The 24,396-nt window shown below is 42.7% G+C and overlaps 1 protein-coding gene across 5 annotated transcripts in view; it reads right to left on the bottom strand.

Annotated features, from left to right (window-relative positions):
• Positions 1-24,396, bottom strand: part of pcdh11 (protocadherin 11) — a 679,207-nt gene that overhangs the window by 415,058 nt on the left and 239,753 nt on the right. The window lies entirely within an intron of this gene.

A 24,396-nucleotide genomic window follows, 5' to 3' on the forward strand; every position in this document is an offset into this window, starting at 1 on the left:
AAAAACAAATGGCAAAAAAACCTTCATAAAGACTGGATGAAGATTTGGAGTGAGGTGTGAGAGCGAGTCGAAAATAAATGTAAACAATGGAGAGGCCCAAACTACGATGTTATGACATGGATGGACTGTACCAAAATCCCTCAAATTCCCTCAAATATGGACGTGCCCCAGCTTGAGATGGAGTTTGCCCTGATTAACACACCCTGGATAAAAGTCCTTATGGCAGGACATTGCACAAAGTCTGGCTGGCGGCACAGCCAAATATGGCTGATCCAGCTTACTTTTACCAAGGAGTCAGAAAGTGTTATGGGGCAGGCAGGACCAATATTATCAAACATCATACTGATCGAACAACTGCAGGTTCTTCACCATCCAAACCATCAATCCAAAGTATTCAAACCATCAATCATTATGTTGTTGGCATTCCTAAATATCTTGCTGAAAAATTGGAGTGGATGACACAAAATATAAATTTTCTCCAACATGGAAGTGGAAAACATTGATGTCACACAAATTTTAAATGATTATTCTAAAAATTGAATTGTGTATGATTTTCTGTTGGTTCAGTGAACGGGTTAAATGAAAGAAGGTTCAGGTCATTGAGCATTATGCATCTAATAGTCTTCCGGTTCATTGTGACAAAGTGGTCTGATGTACAACTGGCCTTGAACACTTAAAATAAATAATGACCTCTGTGTGAATGTACGCAGGAGTCCTTCACCATCGCGATTACTAATGTTGGGATACAATGTTAAGCATTTTAGTAGGTTATTTAACCACTCATATCTGCTCGATTATTCAATAAGATCAAGGCTGCTCTTTTAGCAAAATGCCAGTTTTTAAAAAACTGATTTCATATCCCTTGATTTTCTTAAAATCAAAAAAATCTGTCTAAAATATATTTAGTCACTGAATCTCCACAGTCCATTTGTTTAGAGAAATCACTTTGGGTGAAGACAATAGGCAGTAGACAATAGACATTAGGTGCTGGAGTAGGCCATTCGGCCCTTCGAGCCAGCACCACCATTCAATGTGATCATGGCTGATCATTCTCAATAAGTACCCCATTCCTGCCTTCTCCCCATACCCCCTGACTCAGCTATCCTTAAGAGCTCTATCTAGCTCTCTCTTGAAAGCATTCAGAGAACTGGCCTCCACTGCCTTCTGAGGCAGAGAATTCCACAGATTTACAACTCCCTGACTGAAAAAGTTTTTCCTCATCTCTGTTCTAAATGGCCTACACCTTATTCTTAAACTGTAGCCCCTGTAGCCTCCAGCATCTTCCCCACCACTGATGTCAGACTAACTGGTTTATAATTTCCTGTTTTCTCTCTCCCTCCTTTCTTAAAAAGTGGGATAACTTTAGCTACCCTCCAATCCACAGGAACTGATCCTGAATCTATAGAACATTGGAAAATTATCACCAATGCGTCCATGATTTCTAGAGCCACCTCCTTAAGTACCCTGGGATGCAGACCATCAGGCCCTGGGGATTTATCAGCCTTCAGTCCCATCAGTCTACCCAACACCATTTCCTGCCTAATGTTAATTTCCTTCAGTTCCTCCATCACCCTAGGATCTCTGGCCACCAGAACATCTGGGAGATTGTTTGTATCTTCCTTAGTGAAGACAGATCCAAAGTACCGGTTCAACTCGTCTGCCATTTCCTTGTTCCCCGTAATAAATTCCCCTGCTTCTGTCTTCAAGGCACCCACATTTGCCTTAACTATTTTTTTCCTCTTCACATACCTAAAGAAGCTTTTACTATCCTCCTTTATATTATTGGCCAGCTTACCTTCGTACCTCATCTTTTCTCCCCGTATTGCCTTTTTAGTTATCTTCTGTGCTCTTTAAAAGAGTCCCAATCCTCTGGCTTCCCGCTCTTCTTTGCTACATTATACTTATTCTCTTTTATTTTTATGCTGTCCTTGATTTCACTTGTCAGCCACGGGTGCCTCTTACTCCCCTTAGAATCTTTTTTCCTCTTTGGGATGAATTGATCCTGCAACTTCTGCATTATTCCCAGAAATACCTGCCATTGCTGTTCCACCGTCTTCCCTGCTAGGGTCTCCTTCCAGTCAAATCTGGCCAGCTCCTGCCTCATGCCTCTGTAATCCCCTTTGCTATACTGTAATACTGACACTTCCGATTTTCCCTTCTCCCTCTCAATTTGTAGATTAAAACATCATATTATGATCACTGCTGCCTAATGGCTGTTATGCCTTGAGTTCCCTTATCAAATCAGGTTCATTACTCAACACTAAATCCAGAATTGCCTTCTCCCTGTTAGGCTCCAGTACAAGCTGTTCTAAGTATCCATCTCGGAGGCACTCCACAAACACCCTTTCCTGGGATCCAGTACCAACCTGATTTTCCCAGTCTACCTGCATGTTGAAATCTCCCATAACCACTGTAGCATTACATTTTCGACATGCCAATTTTAGCTCTTGATTCAACTTGCACCCTATGTCGAGGCTACTGTTTGGGGGCCTGTAGATAACTCCCATTAGGGTCTTTTTACCCTTACAATTTCTCATTTCTATCCATACTGATTCAACATCTCCTGATTCTATGTCACCCCTTGCAAGGGAGTGAATATCATTCCTTACCAACAGAGCGACCCCACCCCCTCTGCCCACCTGTCTGTCTTTTCGATAGGTTGTGTACCCCTGAATATTCAGTTCCCAGCCCTGGTCCTCTTGTAGCCATGTTTCTGTAATTCCCACAACGTCATACTTGCCAATGTCTAACTGAGCCTCAAGCTCATCCACTTTATTTTTTATACTTCGCGCATTTAAATACAACACTTTAACTTCGGTATTCACCTCCCCTCTCACACCGGTCACCATTGGCCCTGACCTTACTATCTTATCCCATCTAGAACTTTCCTTCCCATTTATTCTAGTCCTTTGCAATTTCTCCTGTATTCGCTTCCCCTTTAACTCCATCTTCATATTCCCAATATGTCAACCCCTCCCCCCACTGCTTAGTTTAAACCCACACGTGTAACACTAGCAAACCTGCCTGCCAGAATGTTGGTCCCCCTGCTGTTAAGGTGTAACCCGTCCCTTTTGTACAGGTCACCCCTACCCCAGAAGAGATCCCAGTGGTCTAGAAATCTAAATCTCTGCTCCCTGCACCAATCCCACAGCCATAGATTCATATCCCCGATCTCTCTGTTCCTGCCCTCACGAGCACGAGGTACAGGTAGCAGTCCAGAGATAACCACCCTCGACGTCCTACGTCTCAGTCTTCTTCCCAACTCTCTAAACTCACGGTGCAGTACCTCCTTCCTCTTCCTCCCAACGTCGTTCGTGCCCACGTGCACAACTACTCCCGGTTGATCACCTTCCCTTGCTAGGATGTTCTGAAGCCGGTCCGTGATGTCTTGAACCCTGGCACCAGGGAGGCAACAGACCATCCTCAAGTCCCGTCTGTGGCCACAGAATCTACTGTCCGTACCTCGGACAATGGAGTCACCCACTACTATGGCTCTTCCCGACTACGGTCTCCCCGGTCGAGTCTCCTTGCCTGGATTAGGGCCACCGACCTGTCCGCTGCTCGGACTGGAAGCATCTTCTGCCCCGACAGCTCCCAAGAGGGTGTATCTGTTTGCAATAGGCACAGCCACCGGGGTCTCCTGTTGTCCATGTTTACTCCCCTTTTAAACGGTCTCCCACCTTCGCTCGACCTGGACCCTTGGGGTGACAGCCTCACAGTAGGTCCTATCCAGGAAACTCTCGCATTCCCGGATGGCCCTGAGGTCATCCAGCTGCTTCTCCAACTCCACCACACGTCCATTCAGGAACTGCACCTGGACACAGTTCGTGCAGGTGTAGCTCCCAGCAGCTCCAGTGGTGTCCCTACCTTCCCACATCCTGCAGGAACCACACTGCACCAACTTGTCCGCCATTACTTTAGTGTCAAAAACAAATCAGGCTTAAAAACAAGCGTATCCTCCTCACCTCAACCTCCTCGCCAAAGACACGCAGCCAAAGACTCGCACTTTTCTCGCAGCCAAAGACTCGCACTTTTCTCACAGCCAAAGACTTGCATTTTTCTCACAGCCAAAGACTCGCATTTTTCTCACAGCCAAAGACTCTCACTTCCCTCGACAGGACCGCACCCCTTGTGCAAGCCTTGTTTATATTGTCACTGAATTGACTAATTGGCCAATTTACCAAGCTTCTAATTTAATTGCTGTAATTCACACTTACTTTCTTTCAGCCAACAGTCGTCCTTGCTCCTGCTCTCCCGACCTTTACTGACTGACTGCTAGCGTCCCTTTGCGCTCTTTTTTTAATGGACTTTTACTTGTAATTCACAATTACTTTCTTTCAGCCAACGGTCGTCCTTGCTCCTGCTGCTGCTGCTCTCCAGATCTTTACTGACTGACTGCTGGCATCCCTTTGGTGCTCTTTTTTTAAACGGACTTTTACCTGTAATGCACACTTACTTTCTTTCAGCCAATGGTCGTCCTTGCTCTTGCTGCTGCTCTCCCGACCTTTACTGACTGACAATTCTTATCATTTCAGGTTCTCAATTGCCAACCCATTAATATGAGACAATGACCCCTGATTCTAGGCACACAACCCAAAGGAAATATTAGGCCTGGACCTACCCTGTCAAGCTCCACAAGAATTACGATCATTCCATGAGATCACCTTTCATACTTCTGAACTCAGGAGAATGTAGGCCCCGGTAACAATTTCAGATTCACACTGACCTCTCTGTTTCCTGCTCTAATTATGGACTGCATAAGCATGAGGAACAGTATCTCATCTTCTAATTATGTGTGTAACAACCCTTGAAATTTAAAATTGAATTTAATCATTTCAGGTAAACTGCCTTGTTTTTGTTACAAATATAGCAGCAAATTTCTGTCATTTTTGGTCCAACTGCTAATTCGTAAAGTAATGGTTATTCTTGATAGCATTGGGATGGCATAGTGGTGCAATTGGTAAAGTTGCTGCCTCACAGCGCCAGAGACCCGGGTTCAATTCTGACCTCCGGTGCCTTCTGTCTCGAGGTGGCACATTCTCTCTGTGACCATGCGAGTTTCCTCCAGGTGCTTCGATTTTCTCCCACATCCCTAAGACCTGCGGGTTTGTGGGTTGTTGTGTCGGTAGTGAATGAATAGGTGGAGTAACATAGAGCTGGTGTGGGTGGGTGATCAATGGCTGGCTTAGACTTAGTAGGCCATTGGGCCTGTTTCCTTGCTGTCTCTCTAAACTCTAAACCGTACCTAAACTCTACCTCATTGGTCTGTACCCTGTTCTCCTCACCTTACCCCCTCAGCAACTTAACTTAAACCAGAGATTTAACTTCCTTGGTTCTGATGTAGAATCCTTGATGTCAAGCAAGAATTTTATTGATCTGTTGTCCATATGACAATTAAACATTCTTGACTCAAGTCTGTTTCTCCCTCCACTCATGCTGCTGGACCTGATGTTCCTGCATGGATTATGGGCAAAATTTGTTTAATCTCTCCGCATTGGTCAGTCCTCCCAACTTCAGGAATCAATCTAGAGAACCTCTAATCACAAGGCTAACTTTATTAAAAAAGAGACATGTATATATTACAGGTGGAGCCTGACTAGAGCCCAGGGAAAAAATCCCTTTACTCAAATCCTTTTGCAATAAAGGTCAACAACATGCAGGTAACTTTGCTAATTGCTCCCCATAATGATGTGACCATTTACAGTGAGTTCTTAATCTTGCTTCAATGAGAAAACTTTGCTGTTCAATTTCTCTACCTCACCTTTTCTTCCCATTCTAATCCTTCCACTATGTCCCCACCCATTCACATAGCCTGTGGATATCTTCTTGAGGTCTCGATCCTCATAACCTGCACTGTCACACATCAGCAAACTTGGATATATTACACTATATCTTCGGATTGTGAAATTCTGGGGCTTCATAACTGATCCCTACAGCCTTATATGAGTCATAGAGAACCTGTTTATTCTCATTCTCTACTTTATATTTGTCATCTCAGGATTGATATCATGGGCCATCAATCCATGCCAGGATATTATTCACAAAACAAGCACTTTAATTTTATCCATTAACCCCTTGTTTGCATATTAATGTAAGCCTTCTTAAAGTTCAAGGACCAAGGGTCGCTTAATATAATCTGCTAGTTACAACCTCTAATTGTCAACCATTAAGTCCCTTTCAAAGATCCATAGTGACTATGTTGAATCTGATTATTGCTTTTTAAATCTGCAGCTACCATTTCTGTAATAACAGATTTCTCATTTATTTCTTATGCTATAAAAAGAAACCCTTTATCTCCTTTAGTCGACTCTAAGAACAATTGTGTCCATCCCATTCCATCACTTAATTCCCTGTAGCCTATTTTTTCCTCACTTGCTTATCAACTCCACTCCAATTCTTCTGCCAACTACTTTTTTATTATTACTATTAATATAATATCAGGGGTAATTTACAAACCCTCTAACTCACATGGTCACAAAGAGGACATGCAAAAAAACCCCACAAAGGCAGCACTGAAGGTCAGACCATAAGACATTGGAGCAAAATTAGGCCATTTGGCCCATCAAATCTGCTCTGCCATTTGATCATGTTTGATCTATTTTACCCTCTCAACCCCATGCTCCTGCCTTCTCCCCGTAATCTTTGACACCCTTACAAATTAAGAACCTGTCAATTTAAAAAATACCCAATAGCTTGAGCTTCACCGCCATCAGTGGCAATGAATTCCACAGATTCACGGCCCTCTGGCTAAAGAAATTCCTCATTAGAAGAATTCCTCCTTAGGATCGAACCCAAGGTCACTGGAGTTGTGAGACAGCAGTACGACCTCCTGAGCTGCTGTCCCACCCGAAGGTTCTATCATTTCCAAGTACTTATGTCAGTCTAACTGCTCTGTAGCTCTCCTTTTTCACTATCCTCCCCCCAGCACTGGCTGCTCAGGGCCTTGTCGTCTATTATTGTCTAGGCAATGGATAGAAAGCAGTGGTAACTCTGAAAGTCCACACTGGACAAAACAGCCATCAATCCAAGGAATTAAATCTTCAATTGTCAATGCTTCAATATTCTCATGATGCCTTCAGTACGACCTCTGATCCATGCTTTTGATTCATTGTATCTACATTTGTGTGTTTTGGGATTTCTCAAATTGCCATTTGGCTGTCCTTTCCGAGTCAGCTGCCCAGACCTCTTAATCCTTCAAATTATTCTGGCACAATGACCTGCCTAAAATGATAACTTCACAAGCGCCAACAAAATACTGACACTGCACATATTTGACAACTGCCTGTACTTATGATACAGCCATCATTTACTGAGTACCTTCTGCCTACATGACTTTTTAGCCACCTTTAACCGCTCCACATCCTGAATACTTTAATTTAAATTAACAGCACGCAGCTTTGTGTTTGGACACATTGCCTCAAGATCAACACAAGAGTAAAATAAGATTATTTTTAAAATACTTCACACTCTCTGAGATTAATTTGAGATTGATTTCTTTTAGCTCTGCAGCAATACATTAAAATGAAGTTTCTGACCTCAGTCACTGGTGACAGGGACATCTGAGGTTGACTGCAAAAATCTAAAATTAATGCTTTATTTGGATACAATTCTTGAACATTTTAATCCCAACACTATCATTCTTGATTTAATAATGGTTTAAGCAATGTTCCAGTAATCCTGTGAGCCATATAGACCAGGAAAGTTCAGGATTTCATTCATGATTACAGCCATATGTAAACAATACATCCCCATCTTCTCCTGCACATCACACACCTTTGTAACTTTCACATAACATCAGCCTTTACACTGACGGGTTCAAAATGCTGAAATTCCACCCTTTCCAGCAGTAGATGAGAATCTTCACCAAATAACTGCAGCAGTTCAAGATGATCTCTAATCGATAAAAGACATAAAGTGCTGGAGTAACTCAGCAGGTCAGACAGAATCTCTGGAGAACATGGATAGGTGATGTTTCGGGTTGGGACCCTTCTTCAGATTGATTGTAATGGTGGGAGAAAGAAAGCAGGAAGAGAAGTGGGGGAAGACAAAGCCTGGCAAGTGTTTGGTGGATACAGGGGAGGTTTTATTTTGATTGTTGGATAGTTGGACAAAGGCCAGAGATAAAAAAATAAATATGTGAGATTAGGATAGAAGATGTGTGAATTGTGAAAGTAGAACAAGGAATATTAGTAGAAGGGGACAGGGGAGGGGAAAGGGGAGAAAGGTACAAATCCAGGTGGGGCACAGGTAAGAGAGGCGGGGAAAATAAGGGGCGGGGAAGAAGAAGGGGGTCATTTGTAGGTTAATTTTCCAAAATTGGAGAATTCAATGCTCATACCATTAGATTATAAGCTACCTAATTATAAGATGTGCTCCTCTAGTTTGTATGTGGTCTCACTGGCAATGGACAGAAAAGCCAGTATAGGAATGGGAAAAGGGAGTTACAATGGTTCGCAACCGAAAGATCCAGTAGGTATTGGTGGACCGAGTGCAAGTATTCAGTGAAATGGATCCCTGGTCTCACCGGTGTTAAGGAGGTCTCATTGGAACACTGACTGCTCTAGATAAAGATAGAGGAGGTGTCGAGATAGGTGTTGCATTTCCTGCGATTGCTGGGGAAAATATTTGGCGATAGGGTAATTTGGGTTGGGATGAGTGAACCAAGGAGTGAGCATTCTTTGTGGGAAGTGGAAAGGGGTGGGGATGGAAGTTTGTGACTGGCAATGGGATCACGTTGAAGATGGCAGAAATGTCAGACAATGATATGTTTGATGAGAAGGCTGGTGGGCTGAAGGTAAGGGGAACTCCATCCTTCGCCCATCTGGGGGGAGGGGAAGCAAGAGCCAGGGGAAGCCAGGGGACAGAGGAGATGCGGGTGAGGGATTCATCTGTAACAGCAGGGGGGAAGCCATGTTTACTAAAGAAAGAGAACATTTCAGGTGTCCTATTATGGGGAGCCTCATCCTGGGAATAGATGCGATGGAGATGGAGAAAATGAAAGTAGGTTTATAATCTATAAATTACCTTCTCACTGGCAACTCAGGAAGAGATGAGTGGTGAAGTTGCTTGACAGTTTATATCCCAAAATAAATGAAGAAATTCTCAAATATTAGCATGTATACCAGTATATCCATTTGTTGCATTTAGCTGCAAAATCACTACATGTTTTTAGTGCCTTGTCAGATGTTCATCCCAGGAAAAAGTCCACCTTTGCATGCACCTCAATGAGTACTTGCTATTGATTAGCACCAAAAGGCAATTAAGAAAATGCATAATTATTTTTCATGCCTCATTGTAAAGACCTCACAGAATGCCAATCATCAATATTTCTGTCTGCTACTCAGCATTTGCAAAGTTGTGTCAGCATTTGTTACTGAAATTCATTTGACTCCCTCAAAGGCTTCGACAAAATGGCACCAAGGGTGTTTAAGTACTTCAAGCAGACCAGGGAGATAGATGGCAGAACCTCATCGCGTAAATTGTAGTAAGGAGAAAAAAGTGTTGTGGAATATATCAAGCAGTCTGTTTTAAGAGAGAACAGGGCAATGGGAGAGGTTTTGTCCAAATTATTCAAATCATAGTTTAGTTTATTTCGTTTAGAGATACAGAGCGAAAAGAGGTCCTTCGGTCCACCAAGTCTGCACCGACTAGTGATCCCAGCACATTAACACTATCCCACACACAATAGGGACAATTTACACTTATTCCATGCCAATTAACCTAAAAACGTGTAAGTCTTTGGAGCGTGGGAGGAAACCGAAGATATCAGAGAAAACCCACGCGGTCACGGGGCTAACATATAAACACCGTATAGACAACACCCGTAGTCAGGATGGAACCCAAGTCTTTGGTACTGCAAGCGCTGGAAGCCAGTAACTCTACTGCTGTGCCACCGTGCTGCCATAGGTGGAACAATTATCATATATTTGCATGCTATCTGAGGAGATTATGAGACTTGCATGTGACAACAGTGCAACTTGCCAAAACTTGTAAAAAATATATATCACAGAGCTTAGAGCACAATGAATCACACCCTGCCTTCCAATCCATGTACACCATCTGGACAGCATCCCACAGGAGGATGTGTCTTAAACTACTTGTCCTAGCTTATCATCTCTCATATGATAATCAGCCTGATACTCCTTTCTTGTAACTGTTCAAAAAGCTTCCTCATGCATCACAATTATTGAACAATTAATTTTCAGCACATACCTCGGGCACAGTAGCAAAAAAACATATTTGAATGTTGACAAAATGAGAAACAACTCTAATTATAATTTGTGAGCTTTTGACCAGCAGTAATCATTAACGAGTCTTTTTCACTGAAACGTCAATTAGTGCAAATGTATTAGCGACATAATCAATGAATTAGATGCAAATACAAAGCCGAAGAGTTTCCCTGTAGATCATATGTAAACTTAAATCAATTCCCTTTGCTCGACTGTCTTCAAAACCGATCCATACTTTGGATGATGTGCCCAGGTAAGAGGCTGAGATCTCAGCCATTGAACAACGAATTAGATGAAGACGTTCGTCAGGGTCAAGGTGACCTGCACTTTTCACCAGTATTACAGATACAAATGCTCTAAAATCTTGAAATACAAATGATACATTTATACACCATTGTACAAAGCCACCCTGAAGCATAGACCAAGATTAATGACCAGAATTGGGGTCAAACAGTAAACTGTTGATGCTCGCCCAATTAATGGAATACTTTCCCTCTGAAGTTTTCCCTGGTAAAATACTTGTTTATTAGCTCCAATACGAATGATGCATAACCTCATACCTGATAGTGAATTCCAAAATATTGTAGGGCACAGATAAAAGTAACATTTCTAGTAGCATAAAAAATATTTTATGGTGGAGTTGCATGTTTCATGACTGTGTGGAGTTTTTTTTCCCACACATTATATCACCCCCGTTAGCATCAAATAAACTCTGGTGAAATAGCTGGCAGTTTTATACTGAATGTTGGGGTTTACCTCCTAAACCACGAGGACGCACAGGAATCAAATTCAAGCATGAGTGAACATGAAGTTCATTTAAGTCAGTATTTGCTTCTTCTGTCAAGAACATTGAAATACAGTGATGGGTATCCCACGAGTACAGTGAGGAGGAATGGATATCCAACGTTTCCCTGCAGTTACATTGGGATATCTGACTACTGAACCCATGTCAGGTTAAACTGAATGAAGGGTCAGCCACACCATTCACACCAATGGACAAAAACACCTGCAAAGAAGAGAGTATAAGAAAATAACTGCAGATGCTGGTACAAATCGAAGGTATTTATTCACAAAAAGGTGGAGTAACTCAGCAGGTCAGGCAGCATCTCAGGAGAGAAGGAATGGGTGACGTTTCGGGTCGAGACCCTTCTTCAGACTGAAGAAGGGTCTCGACCCAAAACGTCACCCATTCCTTCTCTCCTGAGATGCTGCCTGACCTGCTGAGTTACTCCAGCATTTTGCAAAGAAGAGATGCTGGCTTCAGGCAAGGTGTGTTTTGATTAATTGAATTAACGTGAGTGATAGGTTAAAAATTGCAGTCATTTTAACTATTTAAATGCTGTATTTAATTTTTGAATATCCGGAAACGTCAGGGATACAGGCTATTAGTCAAAGGGAGGATACTAACATTAGTAGCACCTTCTTCTTTCTCAGGTATTGTTGATCCGGCAGCATTTATTTCTCAATATAATTGCTCCACTTGTGCCTGTTTCAAGTGCCTTCATTTCTAACCCAATTATACTCACCAATGATAGGAAAAAAGACCTGATTAATTGCTGCTGGTGTGGATCAGAATCATGCCTGGCTGTGATTTTAACTATAAAAGCTCTCATCTATTAGCTTGTCTCTTATCTCCCATCTCTACCCGCCCCAGCAGGTTGGTTCAATTAATCTACTCAACTTCTACTTGACCAAAACAAAAAATTATCAAATTGTTCTGGGAAACCCATATACCACACCATGGGAGACTGGGGTGACAGTTTATTAATTTGAATCCCTTCTTGTGGCAGATAAGAAGAAATTCTTTTTTTTTGTTAAAATCAGCTGAGGACCGTATTTTCCATAATGCAAGCTGGGAGGCTAATTCAATTTGATTCTCACTTAATGATGCAGGATATGAACGTTTGTCAACCAGAGTTTTGATTAAGCTGATGCAGCTGAAAGAAGTTAGCACAGTAGTACCAACCATCACAATGACCAAGCTCGAGCATACAAGTCTTATTGTCACCTTCCCAATTTCAGCGGTAATGAAAGAGGAAGAATATTTTTGAGAAATAACACTTCCTTGAACTAAGAATGTAGCACACCATGCTAGTTCTGCACCAAGCTAAAGTGAATTCCCTTCATAAACAGAAAGTACTATTTTTATTTTTGCTTGTTACACTTATTGGTCATTGTTGCTTTTACTAAATGGCCACTGCAAGAATGAGTATTAGTTGAGGCTAATACAAGGCTAATAGAGGACAAGGATGCTTTTTACAAATGCCCATGTGGTTCACTGGAGCTCCTGTGAGCTTTGGAATATTATACTGAATGTTTTAATGGTTGGAGGACCCTGCTTAAATCTCCTGAAATTAATTAGCTGCCAGCAGTAGAGAATCCCATTCCCTTGTAAAAATGCTCCCCAGTCATTGCATGATGGAACTGCACCAATTGAGATTAGCCAGTGGTAGAACAAGATTTTCAAATTAAGATGAGAGAGCAAAACAAGGAGATTTTTTTTTTTTTTTACATAGAGGATGGTAAGGGCCTGTCCCACTTGGGCGATTTTTTAGGCGACAGCCGGCGACTGTCAAAGTCGTAGCAGATTGCCGAAATGTTCTTTTACCCGACGACAATGACCACGACAATACCGAGTCAGGTCGAGATTAGAGCGTCTTCGGAAACATCGCAAAATTCCCACGCTGTCAATGCTTCTCCAGCGTCCTAATTTTCGCTGAAATCACTGACAAGTCGGTAAGTACTTAAGAGTTTTGAACTATAACACCTTGTATGGGTTATGTAAAAACCAAGCATCACTGTAACAAGGCATAAACTGGATTGACTTCCAGCTTACTAATAGCTGTATCAAAAAAAGAAAATTTAAAAGTGGTTAAGTGGACTTTTGTGAAAAGTGTGTGGGCATTCTTTGAAAATGTACGAGGGATGCATATCTGGGTTGGGAGCCCACTTTAAATGTAATGGCTGATGGCCATAAACATCGCAAAATTCCCACGCTTATCTGACCGTCAAACTGTCGCCTCCAATCTACCTGTCAAATGTCCTGACGGTAAATAAATTGGTTAAACACAAGCATTTTATGGTATTTTGAAATTACTTTACTTATTTTAATATTATGAGCTTCTAAATGCATCTAAGAGAACCTAGCAAACCTGGGGACAGCATGCGACAGCGCCCGTAATAAGCAACGATACCTGGCGACAAGCCAGCTGTCGCCGAGAAATTTCACTCCGGATGATTTCTCAGCGACGCACTGAGATCCACTACGATTCTTGGAAGACTCCTCACGATCATGCCCGCGACACCCGGCGAACTGTCGACGACAGCCTAGTCCCCGGCAGTCGCCTTAAAATCGCCTAAAGTGGGACAGGCCCTGTAGGTATCTAGGACACACTGCAAATGGTTTTAGATGCACACATGGATATGCAGGGAATGGAGGGATGTGGATCACATGCAGGCAGATGAGATTAGTTTGACTTGACAATCAAGTTCAACATGGACATTGTGGGCCCAAGGGGCTGTTCCTGTGCTTTACTGTTCTATGTAAACAGTCAGTCAATATTTATTTTCAATAACCATGTGGATATGAAACAATTGTGGGTTAAGACCCGCCAACAGATATTATCTAAAATGTTATATGAAAAAAATGGTGCTCGGTAAAGTACTGGATCCGTTGAAATAAGAGGGGGAAATGTTTTGTTAACTCATGACATGAAAACTCTGATGGCACCTTGGCTGGCCTGTGCCTTTCAGAAACATTGGTCCATCACAAATTTGTTGCTAAATCCACACATGCACTAAGCCCCTCTTTAAACCCCTCTATCTCATCCTCGCCTTGCTAGAACCTTAAAGCCTAGTTATTTGATAAAGTTGAGGTCATCCTTATTGTCCAATATCCCTCATTGTCTTGGTTTCAACATATGTTTGGTTATCATCAATATTTAATTCTTCGAGATTATTCGGCCAATAAAATATTTAGCATTAATAAAATAGAAAATAGTCTTACTGTGGAATACAATTTGTGAAAATAAATTTTGTGGGAACATCTTAGTTACTTCGTTAGAGATACAGTGTGGAAACAGGCCCTTCAGCCTTCTGAGTCCACGCTGACCAACAATCATCCCATGCACTAGTTCGATCCTACACTTAGGGGCAATTTACAGAAGCCAATTAACCTGTACGTCTGAAATGTGGGAGAAAACAAGAGCACCCAGAGAAAACTCACGCGGTCACAGGGAGAACATGCAAACTTTGTACAGACAGCACCTGTAGTCAGGGTTGAACTCGAGTCTCTAGCGCTGTAAAGCAGCAACTCTACCCCTGCGCCACTGTGCTGCCCCTTGCGCCACTGTGCCACCCCAAGTCAACATAAATTTGTTTAAAAACTCATTGGTTGCACTAAACATTTATTTTATCAGGGTTGGTGCCAATATTATAATTCAAAACCTCTGCGTGCTATTGACTAACATCTGGGATGTTTTGCTATCAATAGTAAAGCTGCAATATAAATGCTGGTTGCTGAAAAGTAAAAAAGAGCAGAATATTTACATCAGAATTGTTCTTTTATTGCGGGATTAGATATTCATACGAGTATATTCTGTGACTGGAGAAATGCAAATATTAAATTCTATTTCTTGCATTTCAGCATTTTTAGAAGCTGAAATTTCATTCCTGCATCATGAAAGTTCACAATGCTTCTATTCAATCTATACATTTCATTGTTATTCCAACCCAAACTCTGAAAGAGAGTAAACAAGTATATCTTGGCTCTTTGAGGAAAGATAGAATAATGTGACACTTTCCCAGAGCTCATTGCGTTTTTAACTTGCTTTCACGGTGGTCACAACATTAGCTTGCCTGACCAGTGAATGTATGCAATTAGGTCCCATGAGCTGGTACAGGGAAGGGGAATACTGACCTCAGATGCCACACTCCATGTGCCTATTAACAATTTGTGATGCAAGGCCAGGGTAGGATGAGAATTGGGTACAATGTCTCAATAATCACCTGCTAATGTTGGTTAGGATGGGTATCTGGGAAGGGATCAGAAGACTTGAGGATTCACCGGACATGGCAGAAACTTAGAAAGCACCATTACAATAAAACAGTCCATGGTTTTAGTAGTTGAGAATATTAATAACTGAGAACCAGCTGTCTTTCCTATGTTAAGTTTTATGTGTCAAATCACTAATTTGTTTAATTAACCAATATTGGCTAAACAGAAAGAATGCAAATGGCGCCTTAGAACCCCAACAAGAAACTAAAGCTTGCTATTGTAAATAAGTTATCAAAGCATTTTTAATTTAGTAAGTGTTTTTAATCTATTGGCACCAATGCTGTGCAAAAAAGCATGATGTATAATTTGTGAACAACGTAATAACAACCAACGTTATTAAAAAAACCTGAAGAAATAGATGCAGGAGGAGGGCATTCAGTCTATGCCCCTGCTCCTCCATTTAATAAGAGCATGGCCAGTTATTATTACTTCAGCACTACTTTCCTGCAATAAGTGAACCAACACTGCTCTCTTCCATCATGGATTCCAAAGTTTCACTATACCCCAAAGTGCAGGAAATTTCTCTCACCTGAGTTGTAAGTGGCTGATCAGTTATTCTGAGTTGTAAAGAGGTCTCTATCCTGAAACATTTGCTTTTATTTCTTTTTCCACCGATGCTGTTCGATCTGCTGAGTATTTTTAGCATGCTCTGTTTTTATTTCAGATTTCCAACATCTGCAGTCATTTCGATTTTCAAGCCCTTTAAGAATTTTGTGTGCTTCAATGAGATAACCTCGCACTCTTCTCCCAAGGATAAACGGAAAATGCTGGAGTAAATCAGCTGGACAAACAGCATCTCCGGAGAGAAGGAATGGGTGATGTTTTAGGTCGAGACCCTTCTTCAGACAGAGTGTCTGGGGAGAGGGAGACTAGTGATATGGAAGGATAAGGTGTGAAAACGACAGATCAAAGGGGACGATGATCAAGGAAAATGTAGAATTGGTCATTGTTAGCTGAGGGGAAGGTGAGAACAAAGCATGCAATCAGTAACATTTAATCAGGACGGTGAAACTTGTCAGAGAACTAGGATGGGGAAGTACAGAGGAGGGGGGGAAGTCAAGAGTTACTTGAAGTTAGAGAAATCAAAATTCATACTGCTGGGTTGTAAGCTGCCCAAGCAAAATATAAGGTGCTGTTCCTCCAATTTGTATTGGGCCTCACTCTGACAATGGAGGAGGGCTTCACTCTTCTACGTTCAACAGTAAATAGGTTCAATTTGCTTAACTACCAAGCCATGCATCCTAGTTTGGGAAATACATTTACTGCAAGAGGCTTTGCAGCTGCTGAAAGCTACTTGCATTAAATTCAATGGAACGCACTTTTATCACCCGAAAGAACCTCCTTGTCTCTTCTTTGAATAGTCTTGTGGTACCCGTTAAACGCTCATGGAGGGCAGATAGCAAAAGTTCACTTGAAAGTAGGACCTCTGACAGTGCAATACTCCCACAGTATTGCATAGCAACATTAACCTGGTCGGGAAAAGTAAGTACAAATTGCTGAACATGATCAGTGTGTGACATCTCAAGAGGAGGACAGTTCATCTATTAATCAAGGGATATGGGGAGAAAGCAGGAACGGGGTATTGATTTTGGTTGATCAGCTATGATCATATTGAATGGTGGTGTGGGCTCGAAGGACCGAATGGCCTACTCCTGCACCTATTTTCTGTTTCTATGTTTCACTGTGAGCTGTGAGCTCTAATATGGTTAAACATAAAGCTTGATCAAAACATCGTCCTAGCATTGCTTGCAGAGTTAACAAGATGGTGAACTGAACTGAACTGAAAGCAGTTACTAATTCCTGAAGCTAGCTAGTTTTAGGAGTTCTTGCCCGAATTTTATGTGGCTTGGTGTCTTGTTGCTTTTCACTTAGTATGGCCGTATGGTAAACTCAAATTTCACTGTACCTTAATTGGTGCATGTGACAATAAAATGACTTTGAAACCTTGAATAAACATAGGACTAAGTGACAACCTTTACATTGTGAAGACATTGTGGATACGAAGAACAGTAATAAACTATCAAGTACACACCAAGGGTTTGACCTTTGTGCATATCATCATGGGACTTACACACTCTCCTGAGAACCTAACATTGACTCATAAGCTATCCAGAATCCCTAAAGTCCTGGAAACAGAGGCACTTATATATGGAGATTCTAGAATGTAATATGTTGATTTTCATGGATAGCCAGCATGGGTTTGCAGAGAACCTGGCCAAAATCTTGGGTACAATAAAGGGCACCTCTTGGAGGAGTAGTGCAAATGGGTTGATTATTCTTGATTACCACACTCAGTGGTGACTTTCATGTGCACATCATGTACACTCAGAAATATTTCCACTATCACGCACCAGTACATTGTGGATGGCCCGATTGTAATCATGTATTGTCTTCCGTTGACAGGTTAGCGAGCAACAAAAGGTTTTCACTGAACCTCGGTATAAGTGACAATAAACTGAACTCGACTAAACTAAACCAATAAACATTCAATTAAACTGCATGAGTGCAATCTGCTCTCCGTCAACCCCTACATAGGGGTTATTAGGTTATATGTTAGGTAAAAATTATGGTCTGAATTAAGTTGAAACGATTTGCAGGATAAACATAACCGGCACTTTTGTGATAAATTGGTCAAATGTGAACACGGGGACACCATTACTTTTACGTTCCCAACCAGATCACATATCGTCCTAACTTCATTGTCACTGGCTTAAACCTAGTAAAACTGTGGGGTACCTTCACGGAGGGATTGCAGAGGTCAAGATAGTGACTCATCATTCTCAGGAGCAATTGGTGATGGATGATTAATGTTGTCCCACTTAGCAAAGCACAATCTGGAGAAATAAAGAAATAATACCCCACCATGGGTTTCCATTCTCATTCATGTATGAAGGAAATCCATTTATGAAAAATAATCTAATGTTGTAAATATATAATTGGTGCTTTTTCACTTTTATGTAAATCAGGGGATTTGTTTTGCTCTCCGATCTATTATATTACTAAAAATAACATGTTCTCTCAATTATACCCCGAGATGAGTGGAATCATTGGCATGCTTAAGTGCTGCAGAGTTAAAAACATATTCACTGTGCTCAACAGTCCTCTGAGAATAGTTTTACAGCAACAAATATAGATACCCATTTTTCAACCAGGAAAATAATTTAGTTCCAATGAGGAAGAGAAAAGCTCTTCTATGAACTAAATTTGTGGAAAAGAGCCTTTGGGGGAATCTATTGTCAAATTAAATACATTTGGGACATGCTGAAAATATGCTTACCATTACCAACTGGGGTAATGGTAAGCAAAATATGTTTACCATTACCCCAGTTGGTAATGGTAAGCATATTTTGTAGTAACATCAGCAATTGTACTGCACTTCCGAACTTCAGTTCAATTGACTAATATTGGATCAAAATGTAGTAATGTTACTATTTGTAGTAACATCAGCAATTGTACTGCACTTCCGAACTTCAGTTCAATTGACTAATATTGGATCAAAATGAACTTATACCAGGTTGGTAATTATTGTGTGAGATCTTTTCATCTTTTGTCTGACATCCGTGCCTGTGTATAGAGACATGGATGAGTTGAAGATCACCACTGAATCCAAAAGCGATATGTTAACATTATGAGCTGTGGGGCTAGATTCACTTTGCATCTGGTCACTCAACTTTATGCAGTGCAAGAAGCATGAACCCATTTATTTGAATAGTGTTGAAAATCCTTTATACAAAGGTAAATGCAGGTGACTGTTGCATTTTTATTTTATTTTTAATTTTCAAATTAATTTCATACAAAGTATTTTAAATTATTTTGATGCAGGATCTCGACCCGAATCGCCGACCATCCTTTTGCATACACTGATGCTGCTCCACCTGCTGGGTTCTGCACCAGTTCTTCTTTCTGCAGACTATAGCATCTGCGGTCTTGAGTTTCCAAGGTAGTTTAAATTAATGTTGTGGCGGTCCCTGGTGGTGAGCCACGCGTGGTGCGAACCCTCGGCTCAGGGGTGGGGTCAAGGAACTTGGAATGGGGAGGAGTGGCAGTGGGTAGTGGAGTTCCAGGAGGAGTTGAATTAGTTGGGGGTTTGGGGAGCTGTATGGTGCTTGAGGTTCAGCAGCATTCTCACCCAACAATTTAATGACACGTGTCCCGCTTCATTGGCTTTGCTTGATACTTGTGTCTCGCTTCATTGGTGACCCCGACGGTCTGAAATAGGTATTTTGGATCGCAATAATGGACGCTGCCAGCACTCGGCCCGTCATTGCCACTGACCAGGCCCAACCAAACGCAGTCGCACGTAAGTTGCCTGTCTTCTGGACCTCGCAGCCCCAGGTGTAGTTCCAGCAGGCGGAGCTCAATTCCACATCCGCAGGATTACAGCCGATGACCCCATTACTTCTATGTCGTTGGCGCGCTCGACCAGGAGACGGCCGGTCGGTTGGTACCTTACCTGCGTGAGTTGCCAGCGGCCAACAAATATGAAGGCCTCAAGGCACTGCTCCTCCGCACTTTCAGCTCAGCCACCTGGAGCAAGCGGCGCGGATCCTCCACATGGGCGGGCTCAGCGACACTAAAAGCTATCCGCCCTCATGACGAAATGCTCACGCTCATGGACGGCCAACGGCCCTGCCTGCTTTTTGAGTATGCCTTCCTAGAGCAGTTGCCCGATGACATCCGCCTGCTCCTCTCAGGGGCGAGTTTAGATGACCCCCTCCAGCTAGCCGAACGCGCAGTCGGGCTGTGGCTGGCCAGGCAGCAGGGCGGAGGTTCACTCGACCGTGCGTCGACAGCGCCTTCGAGGGAACAGCGACCTGGGGCCGCACCCACCGGGGGCTCAGCTGAGTATCTTGCTCCGGGAGAAGCTGGTATGAACAACAAGAAGTGGTGCTTCTACCACTAACGCTGGGGTTCCATGGCCCGCCAATGCCACTCACCCTGTTTGTTTCTGGGAAATGCTGGGGCCGGTCGGCCAAATACACCACTTATATGCATGGAACCGGCACTCGGGAGGATGATTCCTGGTGGACACAGGGGCAGAAGTCGGCGTTTTGCCCCCATCGGGGGTGGACGCTCGTTCTGGGGAGTGGGGGCCCTCATTAACTGCCGCGAATGGCAGCACCATACGAACTTATGCCGCTTATCTTTGGCCCTTGCCACTTCACCTGGCCTTTTATCGTTGCAGACATATCCCAGTCTTTGCTGGGCGCTGACCTCCTGCGGGTGCAATCACTTTTAGTTGACATGGGGGGGGCAATGCCTCGTCCATGCTTACACATTGAAAGTGATCTCCTTGCGCCCTGCTGCATCCACCACGCCAATCCGCAACCCGGTGTCTGCAGTGGATAACATTTACACCCAGATTTTGGGGAACTTTCCTGAAATTTTGACTCCGCAATTCCAGCCAACCCGAAACATAGTGTGGTGCACCACATTCTTACTTCGGGACAACCGCTCCATGCTCCATGGCAGGCTGTCTCCCAACAAGCTCCAGATCACCAAAGCAGAGTTTTGCAACATGGAGGCTACGAGGATTGTCCGGCGCTCGAATAGCCCATGGGCTTCCCCGCTGCACATGGTACCGAAGGCCTCTGGGGGCTGGAGGCCTTGTTGCCACAACCTCTGCCTGAACAATGCCTCCATCGTGGATCGCTACCCCATTCCCCATATCCAGGACTTCTACGCCCATCTGGCTGTGGCTTAGTTCTTTTCGAAGGTTGACTTAGTCCCGGGTTACCACCAGATTCCCGTTCGGCCGGAGGACGTGCCCAAAACAGCTATAATCACCCCCTTTGGGTTGTTTGAGTTCCTGCATATGTCCTTCGGCTTTAAGAACGCCGCGCAGGCCTTCCAGCGCCTGATAGGCACCGTGGGTCGGGAACTCGATTTCCTTTTCATTTACATGGACGATATCCTCGTGGCTAGTCGCTCTCGGCAAGAACATTGCGCCCACCTCCGTTTCTTGTGCCAGCACCTCAGCGAGCATGGTCTCGTCATCAACCCCGACAAATGCCAGTTCGGCCACTGTGCCATTGACTTTCTGGGCCACCGCCTGACGCAACACGGTGCTGTCCCGCTCCCGGACAGGGTCAACGCCATTCACCAGTTTCCGTGGCCTTCCACAGTGCGGGGCCTTCAGGAGTTTGTAGGGATGGTCACGTTTTATCACCGATTTTATGGCTGCGGCGGCAAAGATAATGCGGCCGCTCTCTCAGTTGCTAACTAGTAAGCGGCGGGACATGCAGTGGAACGACGATGCGGTGGCTGGTTTTGACGGGGCAAAGGAACGTTGGCTCGGGTGATGATGCCGGTGCATCCGCGGGTCGACACCCCTACCGCCCTAACGGTGGATGCCTCAGACTCTGCGGTCGGCGGCGTGCTGGAGCAGTCGCTCGACGGTCACTGGCGGCCTCTCGCCTTTTTCACTCGCCAGCTTAACCCGGCGGAACGCAAGTACAGCGCGCTCGACCGGGAGCACCTCGCCTTGCACTTGGCAGTACGACACCTCCGCTATTTCCTGGAGGGCCGGGACTTTACTGCCTTCACTGACCATAAGCCCCTCACCTTTGCATTCGCTAAGGTTTCGGATCCCTGGTCATGTCGGGTCTAAACCTGAAACATCAGCCATTCCTTCTCTCCAGAGATGCCGCCTGTCCCGCTGAGTTACTCTAACATTTTGTGTCTACTGGGTGATATTATAGGGAGGGTCTGATCAGACAAACTGCTCCGCGGGATGCTGACTGTGGCCCGCACAAAGCAGCAATTCATTCACTTAAATGTTTGTTTTTCTTTTGCATCGCCGACAATTCAGAAACCAAGAATAACTCATGGTTTGGGAAGCGCAACATATTCCCGCTTGAGGAGCAGCTCCGGTACAAGTTACAATGCAAAAGAAAACCGTAACGATCTCGCTCACTCACCGAAGCATAAAGCAATAAAACCTACAAAATCATCATAGTCTTGTACAAATTAACTATAAATACACCTAATTAATATTTTTTAAAGCGGTATTTTCTTACCTCTATGAAGCAAAACTGGAAAATACGGATGAAACACAGATCTGTATACACGCAGCAGATCAGCCGGTGAGAATGTTTTGCCCCTGCAACCGATGACCAGCGCATGCTCAGTCGAGATACACTCGCTTATTAAACCACCTTCTTCAGCCTTTGGGTGTTTCTCATTCTTTTATTTAATGATTGCCATAAAAGAACAAGCTGACATTATTTTCTTGTTTCGTTATATATACTCGCTTAACTATTTGATACCCTTTTCACCTTGCCATTGCACAACATTTGTTTCATATTTATTTTATTATTGTTAGCCCGAACTTTCTCACGCTTTCTTTCAAATTTCAGTTTAGCTTTTATCTTTTTATCTGTTGGTCCATCCTTTGATACAAAACAATATTATCTAAGATGTCTTTGGTATTTTTGTGCTTTCTTTCTCATCTCTGTGAGTGTGCACTCCTCAGTATTCCTCTTTTCTGACATCAATGCATGGGATCTTTCTCTGGCCACAAAACCAATGACAAGAAGGAAATAACTTCCAGCAGTGTCATAGTTATATCCAACATTTCTTTCATTGTAAGCATTCAGGTCTGACTTGAAAAAGACATGTTTTATGAATGGCATCTATGGTTGTATAATGCTGCACAGGTTTTGCCAATAGATGACCTTTCATGGTGTCTTACATTAGGTCAGCATTGTGTTTGATTATTTTTTCGCTAGATATGTGTGGAGATCATCACTATCCATGGAAAAATATGTGTCCAAATGTTCTAGCCACATTGCACCAATTTATAATCGTGGTCTAATTTTTTAGACTGAAAATTAGCAATGTTTCTCACTCTTAAGCCTTCAGCATTTCCATCTCTCAAGATGCTCATTATATTAATATAAGTTCTGGAAACCTGAAACAATTTTTGGAATAATCATTGGTTTTGAAAAATAACATAATTCATTCCTAATCTTCAAACCACCATAGAATCGACACAGGGAAAGAGGGTCCTATTATGACCGAAAAGTTAATGAAGGCTTTTTAAAATCAGGTCACAGCTGAAGTGATCGTTGTTAACAAGTGAAATGAATAATTATGATATTAAAAAAATGATCATAGCTGCACTGTAGAATCTAGCCTCAGGGAAGTAAAGAGCTATATCCTTGATTGCATTACTATCCATTCACCTTTTGTGCATAAAATCTGATCTGACATTCAAACACTGTATGAATAAAGTGCCTGCAAACTCAAAGGTGGTGTCACTAAGTAAAGCAGAATGCATAGGTGAAATTTTCATACCAAATCTATTTGAACTGAAAGAAACCCAGCCAGACGATAATAAATGTTGCCATTTCAAACTGGGATTACATCCATTAGAAAGGGCATTTCAAGCTTTATAACACTGGAATAAAGAACTGGTGGTCAAAGGTTGGCAGCAGTGATAGGTCATTAATTAAGAGTATCACACAAGAAGCATATTGGGCAATATTAAAGTGTCAACTGTACTCAATCGTGACTTCTTAGCTTGCTTTGATACCAATATGTGAGATGTAAGCGGCAAGACCAGTTCTATCAGATTAATTAAAAACAAAGCAGTTCATTTTGAAAAATGTCAATTGCAGTAAGAACAATATTTAATTGGAAGTAAAGAAAAAACAGCAGACTCTTGTGACACAAAAATAGCTCAAGCTGTTAAAAAATGATTATTTACCTGTCATTTTACTGCAAATAAATTTATTCAGTAAGTTTATTAACTGAAATACAAAAACGTAATGATGCCTGGGCCTTCTTTTGACTTATGTTCCTTTCACATAGACCAACTTTAAGCTCAAGCTTCAAAAAGATAATTTTGGAAGCGAGTCTTGCAGTGCAGCGAGGTCATCTGTACTGTGACAAAATACAGTGAAGAGGGAGACGGAAAAGGATATGTCATTAAAGTTCGACAGAAAAGGTGCAGTGTATCATATGCACTGCCACATGGGATTTTGGACTAGCTGTGCCTGGTGTAACTTTGTTGCTTAATATGTAATGTGCTGTGTGCACTTGTGACAGCTGTTTTGTTGGTAAAAGGCTTCAGGGCGACAGTGACTTTTAAATTCCCAGCAAGTTGCT

The sequence above is a fragment of the Rhinoraja longicauda genome, chromosome 15, assembly GCF_053455715.1.
Source record: "Rhinoraja longicauda isolate Sanriku21f chromosome 15, sRhiLon1.1, whole genome shotgun sequence".
In the NCBI taxonomy this organism is placed as follows: domain Eukaryota; kingdom Metazoa; phylum Chordata; class Chondrichthyes; order Rajiformes; family Arhynchobatidae; genus Rhinoraja; species Rhinoraja longicauda.